Below are 18855 nucleotides of genomic sequence, written 5' to 3'. Positions count from 1 at the left end.
CCGATGGACGCCGAGTACGTCCGTAGACGTCACTCCATCTCTTCGCACCCAGAGATGTAGGTCCGCCAGACGCGACAGTAGGTTCACCGGAAGAAGACTACCGTGCCCTCAGCATTGTTGAGGTGACCGAGTCGGACAGACCCCGGTCCCTTAAAGTCTGGCTTCCAATAGCCCTGTTGAGCAAGTCAGTGACTGTACAACAGGAGGAAGTATGGGACCTCGAGACAGAAGGCCCTTCTGCCCTGGCAACCGCCAGGGAACCTCCGCTACCAAGCGGCCGAAATCGGCGCACCCAGGATCTGGAGCTACTAAAATCATCGGGATTCCACAGCCTCCAGTCTGTGGAGCAGCCGGGGAAGCCACTACAATGGGGGAAAGGCATAAAGTCGCCGAGACAGACTCCACAGGGCCACCAGCGCAACTTGCGCGTCTGTACCAGATCGCTAGATCTGGCCACTAACCTTTATACCCCTGTGGCTGAGACGAGTGGCTAGGAGATCCATGCCCTGCGAGGCTCACCTCCTGCCAGGGAGTTGACTCCATGGTCCAAGACCAGTTGTCCTGGTTCAACATCAGGCGGCTCCAGTAGCCCACCTGATGGTAGCCCGAAGCCACCGGCGTGGCGTTGTCAGGTTAAATCAAGATCGGACGACCTTGCAACCCCCTCGACCACGAGGAGAGGCATAGCTTGACCGCCCACAGTACTAGGGCAAGTAACGGTAGACAAGGTCTACGGCACCTGGTATTACCAGGCGGACTCCCACCCAGGTGCTAACCAGGTCCGAGCTTGGGTAGTTACCGAGATCATACGAGAATGGGCGCATATAGGTCTGTGTGGCCGTAGGTCCAGCGACTCTGGGCTGACCGGATCCCCCAGGCGCCCTCACAACCCTAGAGGTTGGCGTCCGTTGTAATCTCCACAGAAAGGAAGAAACCACCTCCCGGACCGAAAAGTCAGGGATCCCAGCCACCAATTCAGAGACACACTGACTAGGTGGCGTACCTGAATCTGATGATTCTGAGACCAGAGATTCATACCACTCGGACAGCATTTCCCTCTGGAAAAAAACACGAACGTGAAACTGGGCATACGGTACCGTCTCGGAGGAGGCTACCCACAGACCTAGAATTTGCTTGCAAACGGAGAGACCAATTGCGTGATGTCAATAATGACCACCGACTGAAGAGTCTGCAAGTTCTCCAGGGAAAAAAAGACCTTCGCCACGAGAAGTCCGGAAGTCATAGGCACTCCAAACTAAGTCGGAACCAGGGCCAACTCCAAATGTTTAACACCCACCCAAATTCATGGAGGGTACGAAAAGCCACAGACGCGACCTCTGAGTCAGGAAGTCGTCTAAGTAGACACGACGGCAAAGCCTCGCTGTCCCAACAAGGATAGGATAAGTGCAAAACTCCTTGGTGAAAACCATTGGTGCTGGCACCAGTTCAAAAGGAAGGACCACATCTGACCGTGGGCATCCCCATCGCGAGGCAAGGAAAACCTCTATGACTTGCGCAAAGTGGAACAAGCATGTATGCGTCCTTATGTCCAAGGACGCCAGAAAGTCCCCCGGATGGAGCACAGCTAAAAGCTATATAGGTAGCAGCCCCATGGTGGGTCGTACCCATGACCTTCTGCACCAGGTGCAAGTGGCTACCCCACTGAACGAATGGATTCCGAGCGGACCTACCCATCATTCACAAAGGCCTTTTAGGTCCTTGAAGCCCAAAATCGGATGGACCATGCCTATCCTTGGGACGGAGAGCGGATTTTGATAGAATCCCTCAAATCACTAGTCCTGCGGAAAAGATAAAATCACACCACAGCTTAGCAAGTCCCATACTGCTCAAAGACAGACCGCGCCGGGAGAGGGAGACACGAGGGAAGAAAACTGTTCGGTGGATCGGAGGGGACCCTATCTAGTACCCTGAAGATACCACCTCGCAGACCCACTGTCGTAGAGCAGGGAGGTTCACCGAGCTGTTAACAGCAAAGGCGACCCCCCACTTCAGAGACGGGCAGGGGAAGCTACATACATTGGCGGGTTCGGGTGCCGGCGCAATTTGCTTACGCACCCAGGGACGGATCAGCCCCCCAGCTGAGCCCTTGTCGGCCCAGGAGGTTCGCCCGCGGCCCCTGACTGACGAAAAAAGAAGGACCCGGCCCACGGCGGGGCCCCTTGCCCCTGGAGGCCTGAGGGAGGAGAGCGCTCGTCCCTCCCACCCAAAAAGGGTAAATCAGTCAGGGCGTATGTTAGAGGCCTGGCAAGCAGACCAGCATTCCAACCAGAGAAGGCGCCATCTCAGAAACCAAAGCCCTGGATATCAAGGGCGTGGCATCCAGTGAAACATCACAGACATATACAGGGCCCTGGACCCGCAGGTCCGTTAGCCCAACAACTTCAGGAGAGAGTCGGTGCTCCTACACTGTATGGTGCAAAATGCTCACTCAGTGAGCGACTGGGATCCAGAGTAGTGGCCACAATAGGCCGCAAGACAGACCCCAGCATGATAGACATTGAACGGGTCAGAACTTCGGATCTTCTCAGTCAAATCCATACAAGCGGGGGTGGTCACCTATACATGACCCCCGGAGGGTCCACCACCGGAGGAAAAGCCCACTCTCTTAAAAGGCTCCCCTCAAGGGGCACCGAGCCGCCAGGCGGTGAGGGACTACAAAAGCCCTCAGTGGCTTTTCTCATTCCGCATTTTAAAAATTAGCAAGGAAGGGCACAGAAGGAAAACCTACACAGAGCGGTCTGATTTGTGTGATCCCAAAAAAGACGAGCCCTTAGCGGAAACCCAGCTGCACTATCTAGCTACAGGTAGTCCCGTACAGCAGTGAGAAGCGCACCTCTAAGTGCCTTATCCTGCACCCCCAGGTATCTGGTCCATGGCTCCATCTGTGAGCGAGCATTCCCCAGGGGATAAGAGGGGGGGAGGCACTCCTTTGACCCCTGGCCGTCTGAAATCCCCCACCCTGGCACCAAGGTGTCCAGGACAAACAGTAAAAAAACATCTGTGGGATCCCAGGTGGGGGAAGGACCAGACACTGACCCCAATAGAGCAACACATACACATATAGTGTGTATGTATAAAATGCCATTGTTTTACAGAAGCTCCAATGCCCTAATCAGGACAACTCACCCGTCGCTGCGCTGGTCAGGGGTATCCCAGGGGACTCACCGAGGAGGAGACTGCCCAGCGCGCCATCCGCCCACAGCACACGGCGTGTGGGGAGGAAAAATACTGTGAGGAGAATGCGGCATCCGAGAGACCTGTGTGTACCGAAGGATTCAACACAGATGGCCGCCGAACGTCCTCAGAGCGTGGCTACGGCAAAATAGCCGCCAATGGGAGTTTTCAATGCAATTGAAAACCACCCCAAAAATGGCGCCAGAGCCGGCCGAATGGCGGCAAAACACAGCATTTAAACAGCAAAAGCCTCTAAGGCTTTTAAAAGTGTAAAAAAAAAAAGAAAAATACACAGAAACCTCACAGAAAAAAATCAGGCCAGACACAGTCCCCTCAGGGAGTCCCCTCAGGGAGCCCCCCCCCCCCCCCCCGACAGCGGCAAATGTTTGCAATGCAGCAGAGGGAAAGGAGCAGGGAAGGGAGGAGAAGAGGCCCCCCAAACCCCGGGAATGCCCAGCCGTACCAACCCACCTAAGCGGGAGGGACTGTACTTACCTCAGAGCGAGCATTCGCTGACGCATTCCTGACAGACCTACAAACGCGCTGGAGGTAGCTGTCGGCCCGGTCCACTGTGAGTGAGACAAGACCACAGCCCAGTCATATGTGGACCTCGGAGCAAAGCTCACCAGCCACCTCAGGAGTCATGAGGTATGGCATGGCAGACCAAGCCTCTTTGCAAAGGTGTGCCCACGCATGCTGGTCGGACTGAGAAGACTACAAGGATCTATAATATCCAGCCTGTCTCTCAGCCGACAGTTGAAAGAAGATTCTTTAAGAAAAAATTTAAAGAAAAGAAAATAAAAGAAAAATTTCTCCTCAAGGCGCTGGGCCCAAAGGGAGCCATCTCCTTTGCTAGGCAGAACGAAACTGAGGCTGCATGCTGCAGTGAGGAGGGTTATGTCTGGAGGGACCGCCCCCTTAATGTAACATGTATTTAATGATCTAACATGTTTCTGCCTAGTCCTCTCCTGTAAACAGGGAACATAACCCACTTGTCAAGACTTAAGGAGCTGTGTCCGTCCATGGACGATAAGAGAAATAGGATTTTTGTACTCACAGTAAAATCCATTTCTCTGAGTTCATGGACAGACACAGCAGCCTTTGACTTTAGGGTATAATATCCTTCCTTCCAGGAGAGATTAGGCAGAAAACAGCGCTTTAAGTGTTAAAACATTTTCCTCAGTACAGCTCCTCCCAGGGGGCGTGGTCCCCCAGGTATAACCCACACTCTGCCTCAGCAGCTCCAGTTCGTAACAAGCAGTACAAACAAAAAGGAGGGGTGGGTGCTGTGTCCGTCCATGAACTCAGAGAAATTGATTTTACGGTGAGTACAAAAATCCAATTTTCTCTTCCGTTCATGGACGGACACAGCAGCCTTTGACCTTAGGGACGTCCCCAAGCAGTGTCAAAAAAATTTGAGGGGTGGGAAAACAACACAGCAAACCAAGCTACACCCCAAACAAAAACCAGAGTTTCTCAACGGAGGAACTCCAACCTTAAACTGCCGACTAACACCTTGTGGCCGAAGGAGGCATCCAAAGATGCACTCACATCCACCTTGTAAAATTTTGAGGTGTGTATTGACGAACAGGTCACTGCCTTACACACCTGTAACACAGAGGCTTGATGACAGAAAGCCCAAGAGGCACCGATCGCCCTGGTTGAATGCGCCGTAACTTGAAAGGGAGGCGCCTGACCCTTCAGGGCATAGGCCTGAAGCACAACCCGTCTGATCCACCTAGAAATGGTGGCCGACGAGACCGCCAGACCTTTTTTAGGACCATTCACCGACACGAACAGTGAGTCCGACTTCCGGAACGGAGCTGTAGCAGATAAGTACACACGTAGGGCCCGAACCACATCCAGGGAATGTAAAGTGGCCTCCTTCAGGTTTTTCGGCCAAGGACACAAGGATGGTAACACAATGTCCTCAATGTGAAAAGCCGAAACGACTATTGGGAGAAAAGACCGCTGCGGCCGCAGCACCACCTTATCTTCATGGATGACCAAGTAGGGAGCCTTGCAGGACAAGGCCGCCAGTTCAGACACCCGTCTGACTGAGGTAATTGCTACCAGAAAAAAACACCTTCTGTGACACAGAGTCAACAAAGGGATCTTCCGAATGTCCTCAAAAGGGAGCTTGTTGAAGCACCGAGAGGACTAAATTCAGGTCCCATGGGGGCAGTGGAGGACGCACGGGGGGGCCACATTCTAGACCCCCTGCACGAACGTACACACCAAGGAGTGCGCTGCCAAGGGTCGCTGAAAGTAAACAGCTAGAGCCGAAATCTGACTCTTAACCGTACTCAAGGCGAGAGCCTGATCCAACCCCCGCTGTAAGAACAGCAGAATCCGGGACAACCCGTATGTACGGGGGTGCCATTTCATCTCTTCACACAGAGATGTAGGCCTTCCACGTACGATGGTAAATTCTTCGTGAAGTAGACTTCCGTGCGCGCAGCATGGTAGAGACCACCGAGCCTGACAGGCCCCGGTCCTTCAGTACCTGGCTCTCAACAGCCACGCCGTTAAAGCCAGCGACTGTAAAGCAGGGTGGAAGATCGGACACTGCGACAGAAGATCTTCTCTCAGGGGTAGACGCCAAGGGGCGTCTGCCACCAGACGCACCAGGTCCGCGTACCAGGAGCGGCGCGGCCAATCTGGGGCGATCAGGATTGTTGGAATCCCTTCAGCTTCCACTCTGCGCAGAAGACGAGGAAGAAGCTTCAGAGGAGGGAAGGCATAAATTAGGCGATAGTGACCCCAAGGTGCCACCAACGCGTCTGATACGTCAACCCACGGGTCCTTCGACCTGGCCACGAACCGTGGTACCTTCCGATTGAAACGGGACACTAAAAGGTCCACGTCTGGAGTGCCCCGCTTTTGGCACAGACTCTGAAACACCTCCGGGTGGAGTGACCACTCTCCTTGGTCTAGTGTTTGGCGACTTAGGTAGTCGTCTCGCCAATTCTGTACTCCAGGAATATACACGGCCGACAGAGCCGGAACGGACCTTTCGGCCCACCGAAGGATGTGCACGACCTCCATCGCTGCAGCTGAGCTCCGTGTGCCTCCCCGATGATTGATGTATGCCACGGCCGTGGCATTGTCAAACTGGATCCTGCAGCTCCAGGGACCACCTGGCAAGGCACAACTTGATTGCTCGGAGCTCCAGTACATTGATTGGAAGGCGGGACTCCTCCTGAGTCCAGCGCCCCTGGGCTGACTGGGTGCCCCAAAAGCCCCCCCCCCCAGCGGGAGAGGATGGCATTCGCCGTGACCACTGTCCAATGGCACGGCAGAAACGTCTTCCCGGTCCGAAGCACCGGAGACGTCAGCCACCACACCAAAGAGGACTTGACCAGGTGACTCATCTGAATCTGGTAATCCAGAGATGAAGGGAGCTTGTCCCCACTCGGGTGTGGAATTGGGCATACGGAACTGCCTCCAAAGAGGCCACCATCAGACCCAGAACCCTCATGCAGAATCAAAGCGATGACCACTTCTGGGTCGACAACTGCTGCACCGCAGATCGCAGTGTCTGAAGTTTCTCTGTTGGGAGAAAAACTCTCGAATCCGCGGAATCCAGGATTAACCCCCGGTATTCCAGTCGCTGAGATGGAACCAAGACTGACTTCTGGATATTCAGAAGCCAGCCGAACTCTCGGAGAGTCTGACACGTGATAGACACGTCCTCTTCTAACTGAGCTTAAGGAAGCTCTCAGGAAAAGGCCGTCCAGATATCCTACGATAGCGATCCTGCGCTATCTCAGCAGGGCTAGGATCGGGGCGAGCACCTTGGTGAAAACCCATGAAAATGGTCTTCACCGATTGCAAAGCGCAGAAACCTCTGGTGCTTTGTGCATATGGGAACATGTAGGTATGCGTCCATGATATCCAAGGACGCCAGAAAGTCCCCCCGATGGAGCGCTGCCACCACCGAGCGAATCGACTCCATCCTGAATTTTTGCACTTTGACAAAACAATTGAGGGCCTTGAGGTCCAGGATTGGACGGACCCCTTCCTTCTTGGGGACTACAAACAGATTGGAGTAAAACCCTTGAAACCGTTTCATCGAGGGAACCGGCACAATCACTCCCCTGACCAGAAGATCCTGGACAGCCCCTGACAGATCCTTCCGGCGATCCGGAGGAAGCTGGAGGTTGGAAGGAAAAAATCTGTTTGGTGGACAAGAGAGAAACTATCTTGTACCCCGAGGAAACTACTTCGCAAATCCAACGGTCGGAAAGAAGAGACCTCCACCGAGCTGCGAATTCGTGACGCCGGCCCCCCACCCGAGACACAGGCGGGGGCAGACCTTTATGCGGAAGCAGGTTTGTCCGCAGGCTTGCGGTACCAGGTGCGCTTCTGCCCTGCAGCGGGGGTCTTAGCACCTTGAAAACCTAGTCCTGCCACACTGGGCGGGCGAAAAAAACGCTTGGGGGTAGTAAAAGAGGGCCCTTGCCCTTCCCAGACTGTGGGAGCAGTGTGCTCTTACCACCTGTGGCATCCTTTATGATGTCATCCAGGGACACCCAAAAAGCCGTTCACCCTTAAAGGGTAAATCCACCAAGGCCTTCTTGAAGGACTATAAATAAATGGTGATTCTGCGCAACATATCACACTAATGGAACAGTGATATCACATAAGCAAGATAAATGTAAGAGCTGACAAATAATCAGCATATAGTATTAAATGCAAAGAGAATAGTGAGTCCAAATATAAATATATATATACTCAAATAATGAATAGTGAGTCCAAAATATATAATACTCATAAGGCGAATGTGCAAAAATATATAAAGAATATTGTGCAAAAAAAAAAAAAAAAAAAAAAACAAAACGGAATGGAATTTCAATCCCAATAGTAAACACAAATCAGCTGTCAGGGCAGATATTCTGAATGCACTGGATGAAGGTGAGCACCAGCTCTATGGTGTGAGTGCACGGCCGTGCGATAGAAGATAAACCAGATCCCTGGCTGAGCTCCCGGGACTCTTACCTCTCAGCCCTCCTAAATGGGCATTGATGTACAGGTCACTCGCAGCCTTCTATGGATGGTCCCTGATGTTTCCTCTCTTGATCTGATGGATCCTTCCTTAGTTGGGACAGATGCTCCTCGAAACCAGATGGATGATGTGGGTTATAAGAGAGAGAGAGAGAGGGGACTCCCATAGTGAGGTAACGTTTGGTGCAGGTAAAATATGTTTATTGAGGAAAAACCTGCACTTACATTAAAAGAAAAATAAAAGTGCAACGAGGAAACAAACAAGCGGCGTTTGAATCGCCAGCTTACGTCACTCCGGGTGTACGTCCTCCAATTCCTACGCGTTACGACACCACGTGTCTTCGTCTGGGGAATCTGATTGGTAATGTGGCTATTGTTTATATAACCGAAAAACAGGAAGTCTCATCGCGGCCATTTTCTTGTAGACCGTGATCTAATGGACATCAGACATACTAGAGGGGGCATAAACCACTCTAGAGCTCGGCAATAGAAAACGTGTGTAGAGGATACCGAGCACTATATTTAAAACGGGCAAACGTGCGGTTCCTGGTATAAAGGCCAGCTAAATTATACATAGTAAAAACTATTAATGGAGACGTTTATAAAATAATAATAGTGAACCGTAAAGTCATATGACCAGCATAATGTAATTGAGACTAGCACCAGAGCATGGACATCATCAATGACAATCCACTAGGTGTCGCTCATGAGCTAAAGTCTATGGCTTGTATTGTAACCTTTACATGGTAATAACTGGGTTTTACAATGATAAAATTAATATATGTAAAATGATATATATTAAAAATTCTTTAAAGCATAATAAAACTTAACATGTGTAAAAAACCTAGTAGTATCTATATCTATAGCCACAGGGGGCTCCCATATAAATTATTAATATGGAATAAATATAATACTGATATTTAAATATGTTAAAAAATTTAAAATTAAAAGTAGAGGGTGTATATAAATAATACATATATATGGTGGTCGTACACTCGGTTTGTCGCATTACAACCACAGAATATATATACATACACACAGATAATAGGCAATTTAATAAAAAATATGGTCAATGGGTGTTGGTGGACCTATATATAACTAGTCTAAAAATGTGGAGAACTAAAAATTGCTGAGGAAGCAGTTGAGGTCAAACTCAACGTTCATTCCTCCTGGTGTCAGGGTGCGCATCTTATGAATCCACTGGGATTCTTTTTGACTTATCGTGCGCACCTTGTGGCTTCCTCTCCAAGAGGGGTTAAATTTGTCAATGCCCCAGAATTGCAATTGTGAGGGATCCCGATTGTGTATCTGATCAAAGTGTCTAGAGACACTATGTTTCGGGAAGCCATTTATTATGTTCTCCACATGCTCACTAATTCGAACCTTCAAGGCCCTTTTTGTTCTCCCAACATATTGTAAATTACAGCTACATTGTAGCACATATACCACTGCTTCGGTGTGACATCCAATAAAGTCTCTAATCACATGGGTTTCTCCTGTGTTTGTTGCCACAAACTCGGTACGTTTCTTTTGAAACTTTTGCGATTTTCGACATGCATTGCAATTTTTGCATGGATAGAAGCCTTTTCCCGAAAAGAATGAGTATCCCGGCTTTGATGGTGGTTCTACTACTGATTTTACAATCAAGTTCCTTAGAGTAGGTGCTCGTTTATATACTATCCTTGGTTTTTCAGGAAGTAATTTCCCTAAATCTTTATCTCCTTTTAAAATGTGCCAGTGTCTTCCAATTAATTTGGCCACATCTTTATATTGGGAGTTGTAATCAAGGATAAGTACTGGTGCTGTTTGTTGTTGGCACTTTTTTAGTTTGTCCTGTAGCATCTCTTTTCTATCCAGTTTTTTGACCGTGTCTATTTGGCCTTTAATCCATGACTCTTCATATCCTTTTTCTTTGAACCTCAAACCAATCATGTCTGCTTGTAATGAGTAGTCACTCTCATATGTACAATTTCTTCTTAATCTAACTAGTTGCCCCTTAGGGATGTTAAAAAGCCAAGGTTTAAAATGACAACTGTCAGTTGAGAGATAACTATTCATATCTACGTTTTTAAAATGTGTTTTAGTAACAATCTTGTCTTTCTCAATACTAATATTCAGGTCTAGGAAGTCTACAGATTTATCATCGATTTTCCACACCAGGGAAATATTTTTATCATTTCTATTGAGTGTTTCAAGGAAGTTGTCCAAGCTCTCTCTATTCCCACTCCACAAGATAATGATGTCATCTATATATCTTTTGTAGAGGGATAACTCAGTAGGAGTATTCTCGTATATAGCTGACTCTTCCCATAATGCCATGAAGGCATTTGCCACACTAGGTGCGAATTTCGCTCCCATGGCAATACCAATTGCCTGATGGTAAAAGTTCTGGTCATACCAGAAGTAATTACACTTAAGGCACAAATCAAGGCATTTAATGAGAAACTTCCTTTGTGGACATATGAGGTTACTAAATTTACGTAAAAGCCATTTAACGGCGAAGCAGGCGTCATGGTGTTGTACAATAGTGTACAACATGGGAGCCCCCTGTGGCTATAGATATAGATACTACTAGGTTTTTTACACATGTTAAGTTTTATTATGCTTTAAAGAATTTTTAATATATATCATTTTACATATATTAATTTTATCATTGTAAAACCCAGTTATTACCATGTAAAGGTTACAATACAAGCCATAGACTTTAGCTCATGAGCGACACCTAGTGGATTGTCATTGATGATGTCCATGCTCTGGTGCTAGTCTCAATTACATTATGCTGGTCATATGACTTTACGGTTCACTATTATTATTTTATAAACGTCTCCATTAATAGTTTTTACTATGTATAATTTAGCTGGCCTTTATACCAGGAACCGCACGTTTGCCCGTTTTAAATATAGTGCTCGGTATCCTCTACACACGTTTTCTATTGCCGAGCTCTAGAGTGGTTTATGCCCCCTCTAGTATGTCTGATGTCCATTAGATCACGGTCTACAAGAAAATGGCCGCGATGAGACTTCCTGTTTTTCGGTTATATAAACAATAGCCACATTACCAATCAGATTCCCCAGACGAAGACACGTGGTGTCGTAACGCGTAGGAATTGGAGGACGTACACCCGGAGTGACGTAAGCTGGCGATTCAAACGCCGCTTGTTTGTTTCCTCGTTGCACTTTTATTTTTCTTTTAATGTAAGTGCAGGTTTTTCCTCAATAAACATATTTTACCTGCACCAAACGTTACCTCACTATGGGAGTCCCCTCTCTCTCTCTCTTATAACCCACATCATCCATCTGGTTTCGAGGAGCATCTGTCCCAACTAAGGAAGGATCCATCAGATCAAGAGAGGAAACATCAGGGACCATCCATAGAAGGCTGCGAGTGACCTGTACATCAATGCCCATTTAGGAGGGCTGAGAGGTAAGAGTCCCGGGAGCTCAGCCAGGGATCTGGTTTATCTTCTATCGCACGGCCGTGCACTCACACCATAGAGCTGGTGCTCACCTTCATCCAGTGCATTCAGAATATCTGCCCTGACAGCTGATTTGTGTTTACTATTGGGATTGAACTTCCATTCCGTTTTTTTTTTTTTTTTTTTTTTTTTTTTTGCACAATATTCTTTATATATTTTTGCACATTCGCCTTATGAGTATTATATATTTTGGACTCACTATTCATTATTTGAGTATATATATATTTATATTTGGACTCACTATTCTCTTTGCATTTAATACTATATGCTGATTTGTCAGCTCTTACATTTATCTTGCTTATGTGATATCACTGTTCCATTAGTGTGATATGTTGCGCAGAATCACCATTTATTTATATTCCTGTTTTATGTCATGTAAACATAATTAGGTTTTGCTGCACTATATATTTTTGGTGGATTCACTCATTTAGGATCCATTTTAGCGCAAAAGCACTTGTCACTTTATCCACTTCTTGAAGGACTGGTCTGCAGACCAACACTTCAGCCACACAAGGCAGCGTAGTACCATCGCTGAGGCCCTGAAAAGCAAGGGGAGCGTATCCAGGGCCGACTCACAGACAAACTTCAGACCCTGAACCAACTGTTCAGCCAGGTCCACCCTGCGCCTCCAGCTCCTGTAGCAAAAACTTTGCCCGTTCGGTAAGTGTCTGCGACACCAGAGTCCCGGCCAAAACCGGTCTTACCACCGAACCGACTACAGTGAACATGTAGGGGGCCACAGCCTCAACTCTACCTGTCTGCGGGGTCCTTAAAGGCAGGAGCCCTTTCCACAGGCAACGTGGTGGCTATGCTATACTGGAGGGTCCACTGACGGAGGAGAGACCCACTTTTTTAAAAAGTCCTCCTCAAAGGCATTACGGGTCGCAAAGTATTTTGGAACAGCAAAAACTTTCTGCGGCGTATCCCATTCCTTGTATAACAATTTGTCCAAATATGGAACACAAGGAAACACTCTAGCAGTGCGGGGTGGCTTGCGGAACCCAAAAGGGACCGGCACATCCGATACCTCCGCCAAATCCTCAAGTTTGAGCTCCAACAAATTCCCTATCATGCACTGACCCTGAAGCAGAGTCATCCTCACTGTCCGCGTAGGTTAAGCCTGCATCATCTGACATGACAGAACCAGAGCCAGACGCAATAGCAGGGCCTGATTCTGTGACAGACACATCCCCAGAAGCAGGCTCAGGGAGGGGCCGCTTTTTACCCCCTTCAGGCCACTAGTCGCTTCAATCCTGGCGAGAAACGCCTCAAGGATTGCAGTCATAGCCTCTACAGAGGCGGCAGGGGCATTAAGGGTTAACTCAGGCATTGCTGGGGTAGAAGCTCTTGCTTCAGGCTCCATGTTGCCCCCACCGCTATGCCTCCCTAGCACTGCAAGACAGAAAAACCCACTGGAACAGAAGGCAGGGAACTCACCACTCCACCCGGTTGCAGTGTGAGCTGAAGCGCTGAGAAGTGCTGGCTGCGCTGTCCCTCGGGGAGAGATTTGCGGTCTTTTGCTGTGCTATTTCAGGCACTAGAGGCCAAGACTTTTCCAAGATGGCCGCCGTCTGAGGTAAAAAACACCATGTGGCTACAAGAAAATGTCCGCCGAACAATGCAAACCGCGTCCGCCGCAAAATGGCGGCCATACACAGTTTAAAAACACAGTGACAGTAAAAAACACGGCCAGCACATACAGCAACTCCCCAAACGCAACAAAAGAAACAGCACACCACAACACACGGTCCCCAGTAGTGAGAGAACCCCAGGAGGGCCCCCCTTACAGCCGCCACCCAGCATGGGGAAGGAGGGAGAGGAAAGCAGAGCGGACCCTCATTCGACCTCCCCAGGGAAGCACCAGCCATACCACCTCACCAGGGCAAGGGGCCTACTTAACCGTCCTGCGACCACCGGCTGGAGGTATTCCTGACAGAACCAACGTCCGCTAAACGGCATGGCTGTCGGCCAGACACACTGTGACAAGGCCATAGAGACCGGTCATATGTGTGCCCTGGAACATGTAGTTCCCCCGGCCACCCCTGGAGCAACACGGCATGTCGTGGACGACCCAGAGCTAAGGGCCGGCACACGCTCGATGGCCGAACATGGGGGGACTACAAGAGTCAAGACCCAGCCTGTCACCCAGTCGGCAGTTGATAGTAGAATCTCAGGATTCAAAAATGCAGGAACAAACCAAAATAAAAGCAAAAAAAAACGATAGCGAAAAGAACTTCAGAGTACAGGGACTCCAGAAGGCCATGTCTCTCCTGACGTTAGGCAGAAAAAAAAACTGGACCTACTGAGGCAGTGTGGGTTATACCCGGGGGACCACGCCCCCTGGGAGGAGCTGTACTGAGGAATATGTTTTAACACTTAAAGTACTGTTTTCTGTCTAATCTCTCCTGGAAGGAAGGATATAATACCCTAAGGTCAAAGGCTGCTGTGTCAGTCCATGAACGGAAGAGAAAAAAAAGAGTGCTGCGGGATATTAGATTAATATAAATTTTACTTGACTAAAATTAAATGGGTCTAGTTAAACTATAATGCATGATTTAAGCATTTCTTTAAAATTTCAAAACTCCTGGAGTAAAAATCAAATAACGTCATAATTTATAGTATAAACCCCTTCGCCTAAGGGTAAAATAAATCAAAATGCCTAAGCACAATTTTGGCATATGTTAGTAAAACCGTACATATCACCACAACTACTTTGTGCATCCAGGTGGATTATACCACGTTTTTTTTTTTCAGGACAAATTGGGCATTTTGGTGGTAAAGGAAATCCTGTAAAAAAAAAAAAAATACTGACCCCGACTCATACACTAACCCTGGCACAGGCCTAGATCAAATCTTGATCTCTGTATTTTATTTTATAATATTACACACTTTTTTCCTCTCTGCAAGGAAAGAGTGCTATACTAAATATCTCTCGCTTCCATTCACAGAGAAAGAAGACATGGGGGCGGCTTTACAGTGAATGACCACTGATCACCAATCAGAGGCTATCACAGCGATCAAGTGACCCGGAATCGGAAGTTCCAGGTCCTGATCGTTAGTACGGGGCCCAGGAATCTCTGTGTGACCCTGGTCTCTGTGATGGGAGATGCACAAATATGCGGCCACACAGAAAAAAGCTCATGAAGTTCCTCCCTTACATTTTAGTTCCGTTTATTGACAAAAATTTGTATTGATTTTCATCATCGTTTTTTTGGCACTGAATACATGCCTGATGAAAATTATGACAAAAATATTTTCGTCAACAAAATTAACACTGGGTGTCAGGTACTCTTTTGGGAGACATTAGGGGTCTTCAGTCCTGCACAGTATCTAACCAAGCACAGATTGGCTGTACCAGAAAACGGTTGATTTGAAATGTGAAAGTGAGGTATGAATAGCTTTCAAGTGTCTCTGCCTCCAGAAGCCGGTGGTTGTGGTCCCAGGCTCCCAGTAATTGCTGGAGAGCTCGGAAATCCCACAGGAGGGGACATTTCCCCACCGCCTGCTGCATGAAAGTGACTGGAGGCTAGGGAGCCACTGTGTCGCTTTCAGACCCACAGCTTGGTAAACAAATGCACCCAGCAGCTTGTAATTAACAGTTCTCTCTTTGGACATACAATGTACGTTTAACCACTTAAGCCCCTGACCATTTTGCAGCTAAATGCCCAGGCCAGGTTTTGCGATTCGGCACTGCGTCGCTTTAACAGACAATTGCGCGGTCGTGCGACGTGGCTCCCAAACAAAATTGACGTCCTTTTTTCCCCACAAATAGAGCTTTCTTTTGGTGGTATTTGGTCACCTCTGCGGTTTTTATTTTTTGCGCTATAAACAAAAATAGAGCGACAATTTTGAAAAAAATTCAATATTTTTTACTTTTTGCTATAATAAATATCCCCCAAAAACATATATAACATTTTTTTTTCCCTCAGTTTAGGCCGATACGTATTCTTCTACCTATTTTTGGTAAAAAAATCGCAATAAGCGTTTACAAAATAGGGGATAGTTTTATTGCATTTTTATTATTTTTTTACTACTATTGGCGGCGATCAGCGATTTTTTTCGTGACTGCGACATTATGGCGGACACTTCGGACAATTTTGACACATTTTTGGGACCATTGTCATTTTCACAGCAAAAAAAGCATTTAAATTGCATTGTTTATTGTGAAAATTACAGTTGCAGTTAACCACAGGGGACGCTGTAGGAGTTGGTATTCACTTAGTGTGTGTTTACAACTGTAGGGGGGTGTGGCTGTAGGACTGACGTCATCGATCGAGTCTCCCTTATAAAAGGGATCACTCGATCGATACGCCGCCACGTGTTTACATACGGCTCTCCCCGTGCTTCAGCTCCGGAGAGCGATCGCGATGGAGCGGCTATAAACGAATAGCCGCGCCGTCGTCCCGGATCGCTCCCCGAGGGGATCCGCCCGCCGCACGCAGCGGAGGGGGTCCCGATCGGACCCCCCACCCGCTAGAAGGCAAGGACATATATATACGCCCATCTGCCTGTCCGTGCCATTGTGCGGACGTAAATAGTCGTGCGGCAGGCGTTAAGGGGTTAAAGAGCTGAACTGGTTAAAATGATTGCCAAGGGGAAACATCAGCAATGTCAATCTAACTTTCCGTTTAAATGGAACAAGCACACGATTACATACCTTGGCATTCAATCACCCTCCTCCCTAGCAGACCTTTATTCTAAGAACTACCTCCCGTTACTGCAAAACATACATCACAATTTAAAGTCATGGTCTACTGCTTTGTTTCATGGTTTGGCAGGGCTGCAATTAACAAAATTAAAATAAGACAACAATAAAGTTGGCCCAATTTTTTTTTATATATTGCAAAAGATGATGTTACACCTGAGTAAATTGATACCCAACATGTCAAGCTTCAAAATTGCACCCATTCGTGGAATGGCAACAAACATTTACCCTTAAAAATCTCCATAGGCGATGTTTAACAGGTTGCATGTTCTGAGTTACAGAGGAGGTCTAAGGCTAGAATTATTGGTCTCGCTCCAATGATCGTGGCGATATGTCACATGTGTGGTTTTAACACCGTTTACATATGCGGGCGCTACTCGCGTATGTGTTCACTTCTGCAACCGAGCTTAGCGGGATTTTCTAGCATACTAGCTCATTATAAAATACTTACCTTGGATCGAAGCCCCGAAGCCGTCCTCGTCTCTCCCTCCGCCCGCAGACATCTCTCTAAGGGTTACTTCTTGGTTTTGCGGCTCCGGCGCTGTGATTGGCCGGTGCCGCGATGACGTCACTCCAGTGCATGAGCGCAGGAGACATGAGACGCTGGTAACGGATTGCAGACTGATACAGCGGCACATAGGTGCCAATGTGTCAGTTTGCTCTAGTGCGCATGTGTCGACGTCATCGGCACATGCAGGGGACAGGGGATATCTCCTAAACCGTGCCGGTTTGGAAGAGATCATGGTTAGCTACAGGTAAGCCTTAATATAGGCCTACCTGTAGCATAAAGTTTAAAAATAGTGTTTACAACCACTTTAAGAGCTATGGGCAGAAATTACATTTTGACATCGCTTACACACTGCAATGGTATGGAGCTGGGTGGGGGCCATCTTCCCTTAACTCCGCTCCATACCACAGAGGGGAGAGGACATGATCGCCTCCGCCAGCGGCTCCGGTAAGTGGCAGAGGGCACCGGAGCGCAGCGAGAGGAGGGCCCTCGCCCATCACCGATAAAAGTGATCTTGTTGCGAATCCGACGCAGAGACAATTTTATCTGAAAACGGACCGCTCACTGAAGGAGCAAACCGGGTTATGGTAGCTAACTGCTGCCATAACAAGGATATTCCTCTTCAAAGTGCCAACGTATATCTTCATGACCCGGTCCCGAAATGGTTTAATATAATTTAGTAAATAGTTGGAGGGAGGTATCCAGTTAAACAGGAATATTCCTGCTTCTATGCCACATACAATTCACTCTCCGGTTTAGATGCGTCTAGTAACTTCAAAAGTGCTTTCCAAACTTGTAAACATCCCCTGTAATAGGAATAGTGCTTGACAGATCCAGGCCCTCTTTACAGTGAGATCTGGGACCAAAAAGTCCCCAGATCTCACCTCTAGGCTGGGAAAGCCTGAAATAATAATAAAAAAAAAAAGAATCTGAACCTCCCAGCCGACGCGGCAGCATTTTTTCAAATGTAAAGGCCAGGCGTGACATCATAACATAGGGCCCAGCTTCCGAACGATCATAGAGACTTCAGGGACCATCTGGCCCACCAGAAATCTCAATGTCAGCATCCGGTGCCGGTCGGTTCCTTCTCTGGTCCGCCAATGGCAGGGGTGAGGCAGAAGAAGCACCGGAGGGCGGCATCCCCTCCCGCCGCCTGCAAGAAAGATCAAGCAGCTAACCAGCGGCTATTACCGTTCTTATGGGGAAGGGAATTGCCGGCTCTAAAAGACTATATCTGAATGATGCCTGTAGCTGCAGGCATCATTCAGATATCACCGCTCAAAGTCCGCTACATTATTTGACGTTACGTGGGCGGCAAGCGGATAAAGTGTTACTAAACCCAGTAATATGAAAATAGTTAATCTGATCCCCCCCCCCCCTACAGTTTATTAATTTTTTTACATAAAAATAATGCCACCATTTACCTCTTTCGCTGATCTGTATACCACGATTACATAATAAATTGCAGTTTCTCCAGAGCTGAGAGTTCAGGTGGGTGGAGATTTCCCCTGCAGCCTGTGTACATGCCCACATGTGTGATGTCAATATCGTGACCTGGCCATCTCTGAGAAGTGTTCTCTCCAGCATAAGAAACACAACAAAGCATGTACAGGTTGGCTATTGCCTGTGTGTTAGCTGGCCTTCCCAAGGTAGACATTGCAGGAGGGGAGGATCTGTACATACGGGATAAAACTGTTTTTTTACACAATGCAGAGGATTAACCCTTATAAGTTTCACAGTGAGTACAACAAGCATGCTCTGCTGCATATACAGATTTTACTGTCGTGGGTTTAGTAACACTTTAATTGTAATATGTCTGATGCTATAAAATATAACAATCATCAGCAAAGCCAGAGAGCTTTATTTGGCCTAAACCTAAATTAATGGAAAAAGATTAGACTTTAATGATAAAAAAAAAAAAATGATTAGACTGGCAGGAAACTTTGAAAGGGAGATTTTGGTAAA

The 18855-nt window shown here is 47.7% G+C and overlaps 1 protein-coding gene across 5 annotated transcripts in view; it reads right to left on the bottom strand.

Moving 5' to 3' along the window:
- STK31 (serine/threonine kinase 31) overlaps positions 1-18855 on the bottom strand; it is a 369252-nt gene that overhangs the window by 40870 nt on the left and 309527 nt on the right. The window lies entirely within an intron of this gene.

Source organism: Rana temporaria, chromosome 5 (assembly GCF_905171775.1).
Source record: "Rana temporaria chromosome 5, aRanTem1.1, whole genome shotgun sequence".
Taxonomy (NCBI): Eukaryota; Metazoa; Chordata; class Amphibia; order Anura; family Ranidae; genus Rana; species Rana temporaria.
Note: the sequence above shows the minus strand (reverse complement) of the source record. Positions and strands in the feature narration are given on the sequence as shown.